Genomic DNA, 13674 nt, shown 5'->3' on the forward strand with positions numbered 1-13674 from the left:
CCCCAGCATGGATGTACCAAATGCTGGAAAAGTTCTGAGAAATTTTGATTTTAATAATGTTAGGCACTGGGAGAAAGCAGAATTTGTCTCTGAAAGGAATGACCTACAACTGTATGCCAAGAAAACTTTCCTAAATCAGGCATGGCAAGCTAACCTATGAAGTGGATCTACTGTCTAACCCTTAGCCTTGAGGTCATTTTAGTGACTGAGTTCAAAGGGAGAGTATTGACTGTGAACTTCCTAAGGTGCTGAGAGGAATAGAACTCAAGAGTTGAGGCTTTGAGTGAAGTAGGGGCTTAAACCCTAGTGGTTCCTCCAACTCCCCCTAAAGATTTTGTAAAACTGCCAACAGGAAAATAGGGAGAGAATGGAGACTATGACTGTAGACCAGGTTTTGAGCTATGTAGTAGCTCTCCTGTAAGCTTTAGGGATGGCGGTAAGGTGGAGGGAGGTGTCTGTGGATGTCATTAACCCAAGGGAGACTTCATTAAATAAAACAATGTTAGATGATCCTTTGCCTCCTAAATTGGTATATTTACATTTTGCTTTTCAGAGGTGAGGGTAGCAGCATGAAGGGGCCTGTGAATGCTCTCAGAAGAGGCTTTCCCCTGTCATGCTGCTTTACAGGTTCGTTATTTGTGAAAACCTGAAAGAGAATGGCTAAACAGAGGATAGTTAAGCCACCTTTTTGATGCTGGTCCTGGGGGCTCTGCCACCTCTACTTGCACCTGGTGGGCACCTGCCAGCAAATTGACCTTCTTACTTGGCTGTTACCTCAAGAGCATTACTGTGGTGCCACTTCCAACACAGGGATTCTGAACCCAGTCAGGTACAGAAAGGAGGGCATTTCTCATAAGGATCACATATTCATTTTGTTTCCTCCTGGCTTTTCAAGGCTTTAAAAAGTAAATATATTACAAACCATATTCCATAAGTACATTTGCAAAGATAAAATTTTTTATTTCTTTCATTATAATGGGGGAGACAGTACATTTAAACATCACAGACTTTAACTTACATCTCACACTTAACTGTATAGAAAGTCAAACAAAACAAAACAAAATTAGAATGTTAGCACTAGGAATAGCTTTGGAGACCAGTTGTTCCAGTCCCTGCTTTTCAGATGAAAAATGTAAGGCCAGGGGTGAAAAGAATTGCTCAATAATACAAGTTAGGCTATATAATGTTTTAGACATCATTAATATATACACTATTTCCCATAGATAACTGATGTGATAGAAAAAAATCTCACAGATTTCTTGTAATTAAAAAGTCACAGGCATCAGATATTTGTTAATTATATTGCTCAGTGACCGGAAAAAAAACACATTTTTTTCTTATGATGGAGAATTTTAATTCTAAGAAAGGCCTATTTCCAAGCATTTAATTTCTACTTCCTTTTTTTTTTTTCTTTAATTGGGGTATAGTTGCTTTACAATGCTGTGTTAGTTTCTGCTGTGCAACGAAGTGAATCAGCTATATGTATACATATATCGCCTCCCTCTTGGGCCTCCCTCCCACCCTGCCCCATCCCACCCATCTAGGTCACAGCAGAGCACCAAGCTGAGCTCCCTGCACTATACAGCACGTTCCCACTAGCTATCTGTTTTACACATGGTAGTGTATATGTGTCAATCCCAATCTCCCAATTCATCCCACCCTCCCTTCCACCAACTGTGTCCACACGTCCGTTCTCTATGACTGCATTTCTATTCCTGCCCTGCAAATAGGTTCATCTGTACCATTCATCTAGATTCCACATATATGTGTTAATATATGATATTTGTTTTTCTGTTTCTGACTTACTTCACTCTGTATGACAGACTCTAGGTCCACCCACATCTCTACAAATGACCCAGTTTTGTTCCTTTTTATGGCTGAGTAATATTCTATTGTATATATTTACCACATCTTCTTTATCTATTCATCTGCCGATGGGCATTTAGGTTGCTTCCATGTCCTGGCTATTGTAAGTAGTGCTGCAGTGAACATTGTGGTACATGACTCTTTTTGAATTATGGTTTTCTCAAGGTATATGCCCAGTAGTGGGATTGCTGGGTCATATGGTAATTCTATTTTTAGTTTTATAAGGAACCTCCATACTGTTCTCCATAGTGGCTGTATCAATTTACATTCCCACCAACAGTGCAAGAGAGTTCCCTTTTCTCCACACCCTCTCCAGCATTTATTGTTTGTAGATTTTCTGATGATGGCCACTCTGATGGGTGTGAGGTGATAGCTCATTGTAGTTTTGATTTGCATTTCTCTAATAATTAGTGATGTTGAGCATCTTTTCATGTGCCTCTTGGCCATCTGTATGTCTTCTTTGGAGAAATGTCTATTTAGTTCTCCTGCCCAGTTTTTGATTGGGTTGTTTGCTTTTTTGATATTGAGTTGCATGAGCTGTTTGTATGTTTTGGAGATTAATCCCTTGTAAGTTGCTTCATTTGCAAGTATTTTCTCCCATTCTGAGGGTTGTCTTTTCATCTTGTTTATGGTTTTCTTTGCTGTGCAAAAGCTTTTAAGTTTAATTAGGTCCCATTTGTTTATTTTTGTTTTTATTTTCATTACTCTACGAGGTGGGTCAAAAAAAAATCTTGCTGTGATTTATGTCAAAGAGTGTTCTTCCTATGTTTTCCTCTAAGAGTTTTATAGTGTCCGGTCTTACACTTAGATATTTAATCCATTTTGAGTTTATTTTTGTGTATGGTGTTAGGGAGTGTTCTGATTTCATTTTTTTACAAGTAGCTTTTCAGTTTTCCCAGCACTACTTATTGAAGAGACTGTCTTTTCCCCATTGTATATTCTTGCCTCCTTTGTCATGGATTAGGTGACCATAAGTGCATCAGTTTATCTCTGGGCTTTCTATCCTGTTACACTGAGCTATATTTCTGTTTTTGTGCCAGTACCATACTGCCTTGATTATTGTAGCTTTGTAGTATAGTCTGAAGTCAGGGAACCTGATTCCTCTACGTCCGTTTTTCTTTCTCAAGATTGCTTTGGCTATTCGGGGTCTTTTCCTTTAAACGTTTCTTCTCCAGAAACCCAAGAAATAATGCAGATAATAATAGAGGTTCAACTAAGCAAAGCCATTGAGCATCTTTTCATATATTCGTGGGCTATATGCTTTTCTTTTTGGGTGACCTGGGTGTATGTCCTTTACCCATACTTTGGGAAGTTGGGGGAGTCTTTGAATTTTTAACTCTCTAAAGAAGCCAGTTACCCTTCATTTGTGATAGAAGTTGCAATTTTTTTGTCACAGTTTGTCAGTTGACTTTGCTTTTGCTGTTTTTTTTTTCTGTATTGAGTAATTTTAAATTGAAATTCAAGTTGATGTCCAGCTCACTCTTTATATTTATCAAAGTATATATGGCAGAATACACTCTAAAAGCAACTATTAAAACCCAGAATTACACAGAAGTTAACAGTAGTCATATGCAAATCTATTGTTAAATATTCAGAAATATCCTGATGTTTTCTAGAGATCATTAGCAAGGATCATAATATCGTAACAAATTTTTTAAAGATTTATTTATTTATTATTTATTTATTTAATTTTATTTATTTTGGCTGCGTCGGATCTTAGTTGCGGTACGTGGGTTTTTCACTACCTGTGGCGTGCAGGTTTTCTCTTCTCTAGTTGTGGCACGCAGGCTCCAGGGCCCATGGGCTCTGTAGTTTGTGGCATGCAGGCTCTCTAGTTGAGGCGCATGAGCTCAGTAGTGGTGGTGCGTAGGCTTGGTTGCCCTGCAGCATGTGGGATCTTAGTTCCCTGACCAGGGATCGAACCCGCATCCCCTGCATTGTAAGGTGGATTCTTTACCACTGGACCACCAGGGAAGTCCCCCAAATAAATTTTTGATCTATAAAGATGTGGACCAGTTGAGACTCCAGGGCCACTTATTTAGAAAGTATCAATACATGTTTATTAATTTGATAAATTCTTAAAAGTCATGCTTTCTTAATGAATTTAGTTTATTCTGAATCCATAAAAAATAATCTAGCTACTTTTGTAATAAAAATTATTCTTTTATTTAAATTTTAGTGTTTTTTATATAGAACATAGTACAAAGTACTTTTGAACTAGAGCTTAGGAAATATTAATTTCCTTATTTTGTTCCAGATATTTCCCTTGACCCCTCTCTCTGTAATCATTTAATACCTTTTTACTAAACAGAAATTAATTTTTTTCTAGAGAAAGTGAAAACTGGTATAGCATACATTTTACCACAGTCTATCTATAAGGATTGGGTTCTGCTCTATAAAAGCAAAAGAAGGTATTTAAAAAAGAAAGCTATCTGTGTGTATAAAGAAATATACTTGAAGAAAGATTAGCAGAAAATGAATTGAAATATTAACAGTGGTTATCACTAGGTAATATATTTTTATGTGACTGATCAGTTTTTCATATCTTCCTCCTGCATTTTCCAAATTCTCCTCAATGAGCCTATTCCATATTATATACATTTGATAATAAGAAAGAAAAATGACAAACATGTAAACAGAAATCCTGGGTGACATTTCCTTCTTTAAGTAATTGAGACTACTTATAAATCCTAAGTGTAGTTTTCCCCTGACTAGGTAATGTGTGCTTTCAGCACAAGAGAGGAGAGTGAGGGGGTGACCGTAATCCAAGCTAAGAAGAGGGTGCTTCAGTAGGTACTGGGAGAGCTTCAGCATCTTCAAGTGCACATGTCTGCATCTCTGTGAAGTCACTTAAAAGATTTTATGAGTCTCAGATCTTATTCTGTTGAAATGAATTGGCTCTTTTCCAATCAACATTTTAATTCGAGGTGTTCTCTAGCTTTATAGTACTTTGTCAAGGAAGGACACTGAAATAACAAAATATTTTTATTTAGATGACAGCATGGTCGACAACTGGACTACCCAGAATTTATATGCTGATAATCATGATGCAAGCATTACACATAAATTACAAGTTCAAAGGAAGTGCTTATTGCCTTCTGTGGTGGTTGCTATTTTGGGCACAAGAAAGTATGGCATAAATTGAGACACTGAGTAGATAAGAGAGGGTAATGTGTAACTTGACCTTTTCACATTGCTTCTTTTGTTCTCAGAGTTGAGCAACTAAATAAAAAGAGCCCCATTCCAGAACACATACAGGTCCCTCTTAATACAAAAAATATTTCCTGAGTCTCTTTTTTCTGAATGATGATTTTGTTAGAGGAAATAAACAAGAGCTGGTAGTTTGGAGGAGGGTCAGCTTCAGATAGCACGTCTTCCTCCCCTACTCATAGTCAGGATTGAAAGAAGTTATTGTATAATACAAGATATCAGAATGTTCCCTTGGCCATGCTGAAGCCTCTCCTGTTTCAAAAGGCCAGGAACACTGTCCTTCCACCAGTGGACAAACCCCTGATGAGGCCTGTCAGTTTACCTGACACCCCCAGTTACTACTGATTCCTCATCATTGTTCTCCTTCTACCTCACAAGATTTCCCAACATCATGTGTTACCTGCATCGTCTTTGAACATTGTCATGGCCTTCAAAACACGGCTGTGTCTTTGGAGTCTGCTTCATTAATGTTATTGCCCTCTCTGCTCCTGCACCTGGCCTGGGTGCACAGGTGTTAAGCTTGGTACAGACTTTGACTCCTTGTCTACCATATGTTGCCACAAATGATTAACCTTGATCCTTTGATAGACAGTGATCAAAATTGCAAGCTTAGGGACTTCCCTGGTGGCACAGTGGTTAAGAATCTGCTTCCCGGATTCTTAGCAGGAGACGCGGATTCGATCCCTGGTCTGGGAAGATCCCACATGCCGCGGAGCAACTAAGCCCGTGTGCCACAACTACTGAGCCTGTGCTCTAGAGCCTGCGAGCCACAACAACTGAGCCCACGTGCCACAACTACTGAAGCCTGCGTGCGTAGAGCTCGTGCTCCGCAGCAAGAGAAGCCACCACAATGAGAAGCCCGCACACCACAACAAAGAGTAGCCCCCACTCACCGCAACTAGAGAAAGCCCGCATGCAGCAACAAAGACCCAACACAGCCAAAAATAAATTTATTTTTAAAAAAATTGCAAGCTTAAAAGGAAACATTTGAGACAATTCATTAAGGACTTCCTACCTTTTTATTAAAAGATGGTCAGTAGTCAACATGCACAATTTGAGATGCACCTTGATGTAAAAGAATGTTTCCAAAAAGTTGAGGATAAATGAAATTTTGGTAAGATCATTCTCAAATACTTACTGTATACTTCTCATTTGATTAAATCTATACTCAGAAATGTGGGGACAATTTAAAAAGTGGTCATTACCCATAAGTTAATTTAGTATGGGAAAGAAAACACGTAAGCACAAAGTTTGGTACATTATAGTTGACTACTGAGTGTTACAAGAATGAATGCATGAGCAAGTGAATGACTGTAATAGAGTTAATAGGTAAAAAACAAGACATGAAATGTCAAATACTATGGGATGTGTTTAGATAAAGCTTGGGGGAAATGATGGGAGAAATGGTTGTCATTTGGTGAAAAAATATAGTATACCATCAATATAATCTCAAGGTATAGCCTTGCAAATGTAAAATATTATGAAAGAAGCTTAAAAACACTAACCACTGGGTGGAGGCCCTTATAGGCAATTTTAATATTCTTTATATTTTTCTCTGTTTTATATGTTTTCAATAGTGAACACACATTACTTTTAAAGAAACTAGATTATTTTAAAATAGTATAGAAAGAAAGTGCTGTGAGTTCCAAAGAAAAACATCACTTTGGATTGGAGTTGTTTGGGAGAGCTTCTTGGGTGAGTGAATTCTGAGCTGGGTTAATGCAACTTAGATGGGAAGAAAGGTGAAACGTGTTTTAGACAGGTAACCTGGCAGGAATGAGACCAAATAAAATGATATTTTAAGCACTCTTATGGACTGTTTTTTAAATGAACTCTTGAAAAGACAACCATTGTGTCTGCTGTTTATATTTGGAGGCAACATGGCTGACTATGGAACAGTTTTGCACAACTTTTCCATCTCAGTACCCCAATAACAAAGAAAAGGTATACATCACCCATGAGCCTTGGAGGCCTTAAAGCATCCCTGAAAGTACAATATTCTCTGTCTTATTCATCTTAAAATATCCTGCCTTATTTGTGTTCTGTTCTCTTACGTATATATTTGTGTTAATATAATGCTATTTTCCATTTGAACTATTGGAATAACATTAGGAAAAATGTTCTCCTAGGAAGCCTTGCCATTTTTATCTCATGACTTCTATATCCTATTGGTATACCAGCCAAGCATCCCCAGGGCATATGCAAATGCCCATTGGAGAAGCATCAGACTAGATGATCATTAAAGCTTCAAAAAATAAATTTCCAATTCTGAATTTTTAAAAAGCAATGCACATTTCATTTGCTTCCATTAACAGTCATGAAAAACAAGCTCTTTGACAGAAGCAAAGTGAGTAGAAGCCAGATAATAAACATAGGGCTTTGCAAATTCATTTCTATTTAGGAGAAAATTGACCTTATCCTGTATATTTTTGTTTAGAAAAATTTGAATTGCATATAACTTAATTAACTATAAAATGCCTCTCCCACTTCCTTACCTTTTCCTGTGGCCCCTTCCACTGTTCTCTATTAAATTTGTAACTTCTGACATGTATGTAGATATAGAATGCCAGATTTAGAATGATGCACAGTGATAAGGGAAAGAGGTAGGTCAGAAACAAAAGAAATTTACTAAAAAATGTGATGATTTTGCTTCTGCTTCTACAGGAAAGGCCTAATACCTTTCTAGTGCTTTTGGTGGTGGTGTTTCTGAAAATGCACTAAGGATATTATGGATAGGAAATTTTAGGACTCCTGGCCATAGCCAGAGTAAGCAAGGACCAGGTGAATGACTTTGTACGAAAAACTGAAGTTTTGAATTTACAAGAAAACCTTGAATTGAAATGAGGCACCCTGAGATTGCAGTAAAGATTTGAAGGATTGAGTGTCTAATGGGAGAGAGGCCTGAGAAAAGGGTGGAAAGCACAACTTAAAGGGGGACCAGCCTGTGAGAAAATCCTCACAGTTTGATGTAGTTCAGGGGTCAACAAACTCATCCTTTAACGGGCCAGTAGCAAATATTTTGCTTTGTGTGCCATGCAGTCTCTGGGTCTCTGTGGCATGCACTCAAGTGTGCTGTTGTAATATGAAAGAGCCATAGACATTACGTAAGGAATGGGTGTGCCTGTGTTCCAGTATAACTATTTACGAAACAGTTATGTTTGGTTCAGTGACTTCTACTATTCAGTCTAGGTCGTGTGCCACTTTTGGCTGTAGCATAATTTTCCTTTTCACCCCAAACCTTATGCAAACAGCTACACGTTTATTACACAACAGCTTGGGTAAGACTACTTTATTTATTTATTTTGACCAATGGCAACTGTATTAGGGTTCTCCAGAGAAAACAGAAGCAATAGGATATCTACATATATAGAGAGAGATTTCTTTTAAGCAATTGGTTCATGAGGTTGTTGGGCAGATAAGTCCGAAATCTTCGGGGCAGAACAGAAGGCTGGGGATTCAGGTTAGAGATGATATTGCAGTCTTGAGTCAGAACTCCACCGGGCAAGACACGCAGGCTGGAAACTCGGCAAGGTTTCTATGTTGCTGTATTGGGGCTCAATTCCTTCTTCTGGGAGAAGCCTTAGTCTTTGCTTTGAAAAAGACAGTGCCTGTGCACAGCCCTGACAGAGTCATCACCCCAAATCACTAGAAGCAACAATAATCCAAAAACAACAACAACAACAAAGGTGTTTCCACCTCCTGAAGTACATTCCAACTTCTTTAGTACCAGTGATCCAACTAGTGAAGTACCATATTCAAATTCTGTTTCCACTTTCAGCATTTGAGTTGTTGAAAAAAATTTTAATTCAGTATGTGTATTAGGTACTTGCTATTTTCTTGATTTGTGTGCAGATTTTGAGGATGAACACCATTGCCTTCTTGGGAATATAAATTGATAATCACTTTTTAAGATTTTTCATCTGTATTATTGCTAATTGGCAATGGGGAAAAAATAGGAAAAGTATCTCAGTTATATGTTTCAGTATTGAAAGAAACTAGTTGCTTTAATTTTGAAATTTAGAGCATAATTTGCCTCAAGTTTTTGAAATATTTGCAAGGTATCTAAAAGGAGAAACATAACTAAATCCCAACTTTCAAGACTAAGTAAAAACTTATTAGGAAATAATAATAAAACCATCCTATCCATCATGTCAGAAGAATCTAAATTGCCTATTAGACAAGGGCCCATGCCTTAAAACAACACATTTCACCATTCCCAAAGTAATTTTGATTACTGAACATTGTTCACCACAACATTGTGACATTTAGGCTTCACAATGTGAATGTCTTTGCGCTGCAATCTTATGCAAGACTTCCTTCTTCCCCTGTAGTGAAGATATAAGTTCTGTTTTCTGTACAATTAATACCCACAGTTAGGAGAGCAGCGGTAGTTGTCATGAAGGTATATGGGAACTGACAGTAAATAGAAGTATTTAATGACTTTTAAATGTCAGTAATAATAATCATGCATATATAACAATCGTTAAAATTTTCTGGCATTCTTCATGAGTGAGGCACTGTGTTAAGTGAGGTAGAAACTCTTATTTTCCCTATTTTACAGGGAAGGAAAGTACAGTTTAGACAGGATAAGTATCTTGTTGAGGATCTCATAGTAGTAAGTGAGTGTGAACACAGGTCTTACCCATTGCAAAGCCCAGGGTCTTACCGGGTATGCTCCTTTGCCTCTTTGTGGGTCATTTAATAAGCACTTCACTTTACATAAATGAAATGATGAATCATACGATACCATTACCTTTAGATTTCAAGTCTAGGTTGGTATTAGGGATTTAAGAAAGGAAGCACAAAGAGTTCAGTCACTCCACCACTTCCCAGTACTTCCTCATTATTCAGGTCCTCTTTACCCTCTCATGGAGGTTAGATGGTGGCACCACTTGAGACAAAGAGGAGACTGTGAGTCAGGAGCAAAGTGTCCACAGGATGAGGAAGGGCAACTTGAGATTCATGCATGAGGAAGCGTAGAGGGCTGGACAGCCACGCTGGATGGGTGTCCAAGGAGCAGTGACTAGGTGGTTAGGTGAGTAATGGCCTGAAAGTGGTCTTGGATGCTGAGTGGTACATGGGGCGTGAGAGGGTACAATCTTAGTGAGTACGTGTTCAAAGAATGGCTGTGCAGGTGGTTGATGGTGGCTAATGTGAATACAGGGTAATGCAGCAAGCCTTTCCAGAGCGCGGCCTTAATAGTTTTGAACTACGCATAATACTAATGAAAACTTAAGGCTTTATCTAACTGTGGACAAGAATGTTTTTTGTATAGAAACGGGAGTGGATTAGAGACAGAAACAGAGAGGCAGGGATAAATGGGCTCTGTGGAGCAGTCTAACAATATTGTTTCTCAGTGATCGGTGCATGACTTATCTTGTTTAACATTTGTCACAAATTATTGATGTAGTAAATACACAGTAAAATATCAAATGTGCTGATAATAGTATTTTTTTCACTAGTGAAATGTCCAGCCAGTGAGGTTAAATCACAAAGAATTTGCAAGTCTGTGCAAACAAACAGGAAAGTTTTCACAAAACCTTAATATGGACAGATACCCTTATAGAAATACTGTAATTTTCTTATAGGCTAATAACTCAGAATAGAGTGAAAGAGTAAAGATTGCATACTGTTCTCCAGAAAGACACTGGTTCAATCTACCAGAAAGCTAATACAAATCCAATAAAATAGAGGGAAGAAAAAAAGGAATATTGAAAGAAAAAAAGGAATTATTTCAGCTTTGTACTATACAGTTCCGGATACGGAATTTCAGTGACACAAAATCAGATTCAGAAATGGGCAAAGAAAATCATAGCCTTTATCCCCTGTAATTCATTGAGTGTCTGGTTTATCATCGTCTCTTCCTCCACTAGAATGCAAATTCCTTCCAGGCAGAGAAGGGACTTCTGCATTCTGATTACTTAAGCTTAGAACTTCCTTTTCTAATTATAGTTATACATTATTTCTAAGATGAAAATAAATGGCATTTTGTTATCCCAAGGTGTGAATCAGGCCAAAAATAAAAGTTTTTAAAATGTTTTGAAATTTTCATAAATTACACCTGATAGGTTTCATTGTGAGTAGCTTGTTATTCCAAGAAGTGAATCAAGCGAAAAATAAACGTTTTTAAAATGTTTTGAAATTTTGATAAATTACACACAATAGGTTTTATTATGAGTTGCTTACATGTTTGGGAGGTTTGCTCCCTGACCTTTAAGATTAAAGAGGACCATGATCTTTTCCCCTGCCACCATCTGGTTTGCCATTGGTCAGAGAGAGAATGCTCCTGCCATGGACATTACACATTTATGGAACGTGGAAGAAAAACAGCAGGCAGGTTTTAAGAGATGGAATACACGAAGAAATGGTGTGTGATCTAAGATTGTTTAGATTAGACAAGATAATGATTTCTAAAGAAATGTTTTTTTATGAAATGGTTATTGAATCTTATTTATGCTTGTGGATGACTAATATGAGCATATGATCTTAAGTTACCTGGGTGAAACAAATCAATAGTTAGACTTGGGAATTTGACCCTCCAGTTGATGAGTAAGGTATAGGGATGAGGAATGAAGTAGTTGGAAGGGAGGAGGTGAGAGGATCATTTATCTCTAAGAGAAAGAGAGAATCATTTGCCCTAGATTGTATTAACTTCAGACTGGTACAGAAATAGAAAGTTAAAAGTCTTAACTACTTTAATTCAGCCTTAATTTTTCTAAAGCCTAAACTTTTAAAAACCTCATTAATTATAGTGGTATTAAATGAGGAACTTTAAGGGGAAAAGCTTATTGGCACAAGGACTTTTGCTAATGTAAAGCATCGGGCTACTTTCACTTTCTTTTTGTAGTGAAGAACAGCAAAGTATATTTACATGTCAAACCAGAATATAGAGGATGTTAGTTAGGAAGGATAAAGATTTAACTTAAATTTAAATCTCTACTAATTATTCTATCTTGAAATTGAGTTCCTGACTAGATTGTTTGTAAGAAGTCCTGCTGTGATATTCCTTATTAAAAGTTTATATTGGCATCCTCTGTGAAATATCAAAACTTCAATTTCTGTAAAGCTTCCCTAGGAGACTGCATGTGCTGAGCATGTTTGCTATAGAAAACTGTTAATTTGAAGTTAAAAACTTTCTCATGGTTATAGAGTTTGCCCATCAAGCTTATAAAATTGATCTCATTGACTTTGACCTCACTGATTGCGTTATAATTAAATCAACTAGTACAAAAGGTTATATATGTTCTCTTCCCAGTGAAAATGTTTATTTAGTAAATGGTGTTTATAAAAGGTTTATTATTTATTTAATACCCAAAGCAAAACATCAACTATTTCACACTGGCAGCCTGGGTATATATGTCAGTGAGACACACGATCTAACTTCTAGTGCCCTGATCGGGTCTTTGTACAGAGGTCAGAGACTGAAGTGTCTCAGTAAGACTGAGATACCAACGTTCTCGTCAACACCTTTGGAAAAATCCCTTACACATCCTTTTTCTTTTGTAAAACACGAGTCCTTAAAATTCTAAACTTTTTTAAAAAAAGTATTCTCAATGTCATATATATTTATTTTAATGTAAATACTCCTCTATCCACAAGGTGTGTCAAAGGTCTTCTTTATAAGAATGACTGCGTCTGTTTATGTAGGTTTTTGTTTTTGTTTTTGTTTTGAGGCTTTCTCTTACCTCTCTTTGTCTCACAAGAAGAGGCAAGTACAGTTTTAAACATTTTCTCGGAGATTATGGCTGTACTTACCCTTTTTTTTGTGCTTTAGAATTATGCAACAGGAAACAATGATGGGCAAAATAAAGAAGATCATAACAAAGAACATGCCTAGGCAGGAAAAGAGGTAACTGAATGCATGGAAAATATAACCCGCAGGATTTTTTTCTTTTTTTTTTTTCTTTTTTTTTTTAAACATCTTTATTGAAGTATAATTGCTTTACAATGGTGTGTTAGTTTCTGCTTTATAACAAAATGAATCAGTTATACACATACATATGTTCCCATATCCCTTCCCTCTTGCATCTCCCTCCCTCCCACCCTCACCATCCCACCCCTCTAGGTGGTCACAAAGCACCAAGCTGATCTCCCTGTGCTATGCGGCTGCTTCCCACTAGCTATCTATTTTACATTTGGTAGTGTATATATGTCCATGACACTCTCTCACCCTGTCACATCTCACCCCTCCCCCTCCCCATATCCTCAAGTCCATTCTCTAGTAGGTCTGTGTCTTTATTCCCGTCTTGCCACTAGGTTCTTCATGGCCTTTTTTTTTTCCCCCTTAGACTCCATATATATGTGTTAGCATAGTGTATTTGTTTTTCTCTTTCTGACTTACTTCACTCTGTATGACAGACTCTAACTCCATCCACCTCATTACAAATACCTCCATTTCATTTCTTTTTATGGCTGAGTAATATTCCATTGTATATATGTGCCACATCTTCTTTATCCATTCATCTGTTGATGGACATTTAGGTTGCTTTCATGTCCTGGCTATTGTAAATAGAGCTGCAATGAACATTTTGGTACATGACTCTTTTTGAACTATGGTTTTCTCAGGGTATATGCCCAGTAGTGGGATTGCTGGGTCGT

The sequence above is a fragment of the Balaenoptera acutorostrata genome, chromosome 1 (assembly GCF_949987535.1).
Source record: "Balaenoptera acutorostrata chromosome 1, mBalAcu1.1, whole genome shotgun sequence".
Classification (NCBI taxonomy): Eukaryota; Metazoa; Chordata; class Mammalia; order Artiodactyla; family Balaenopteridae; genus Balaenoptera; species Balaenoptera acutorostrata.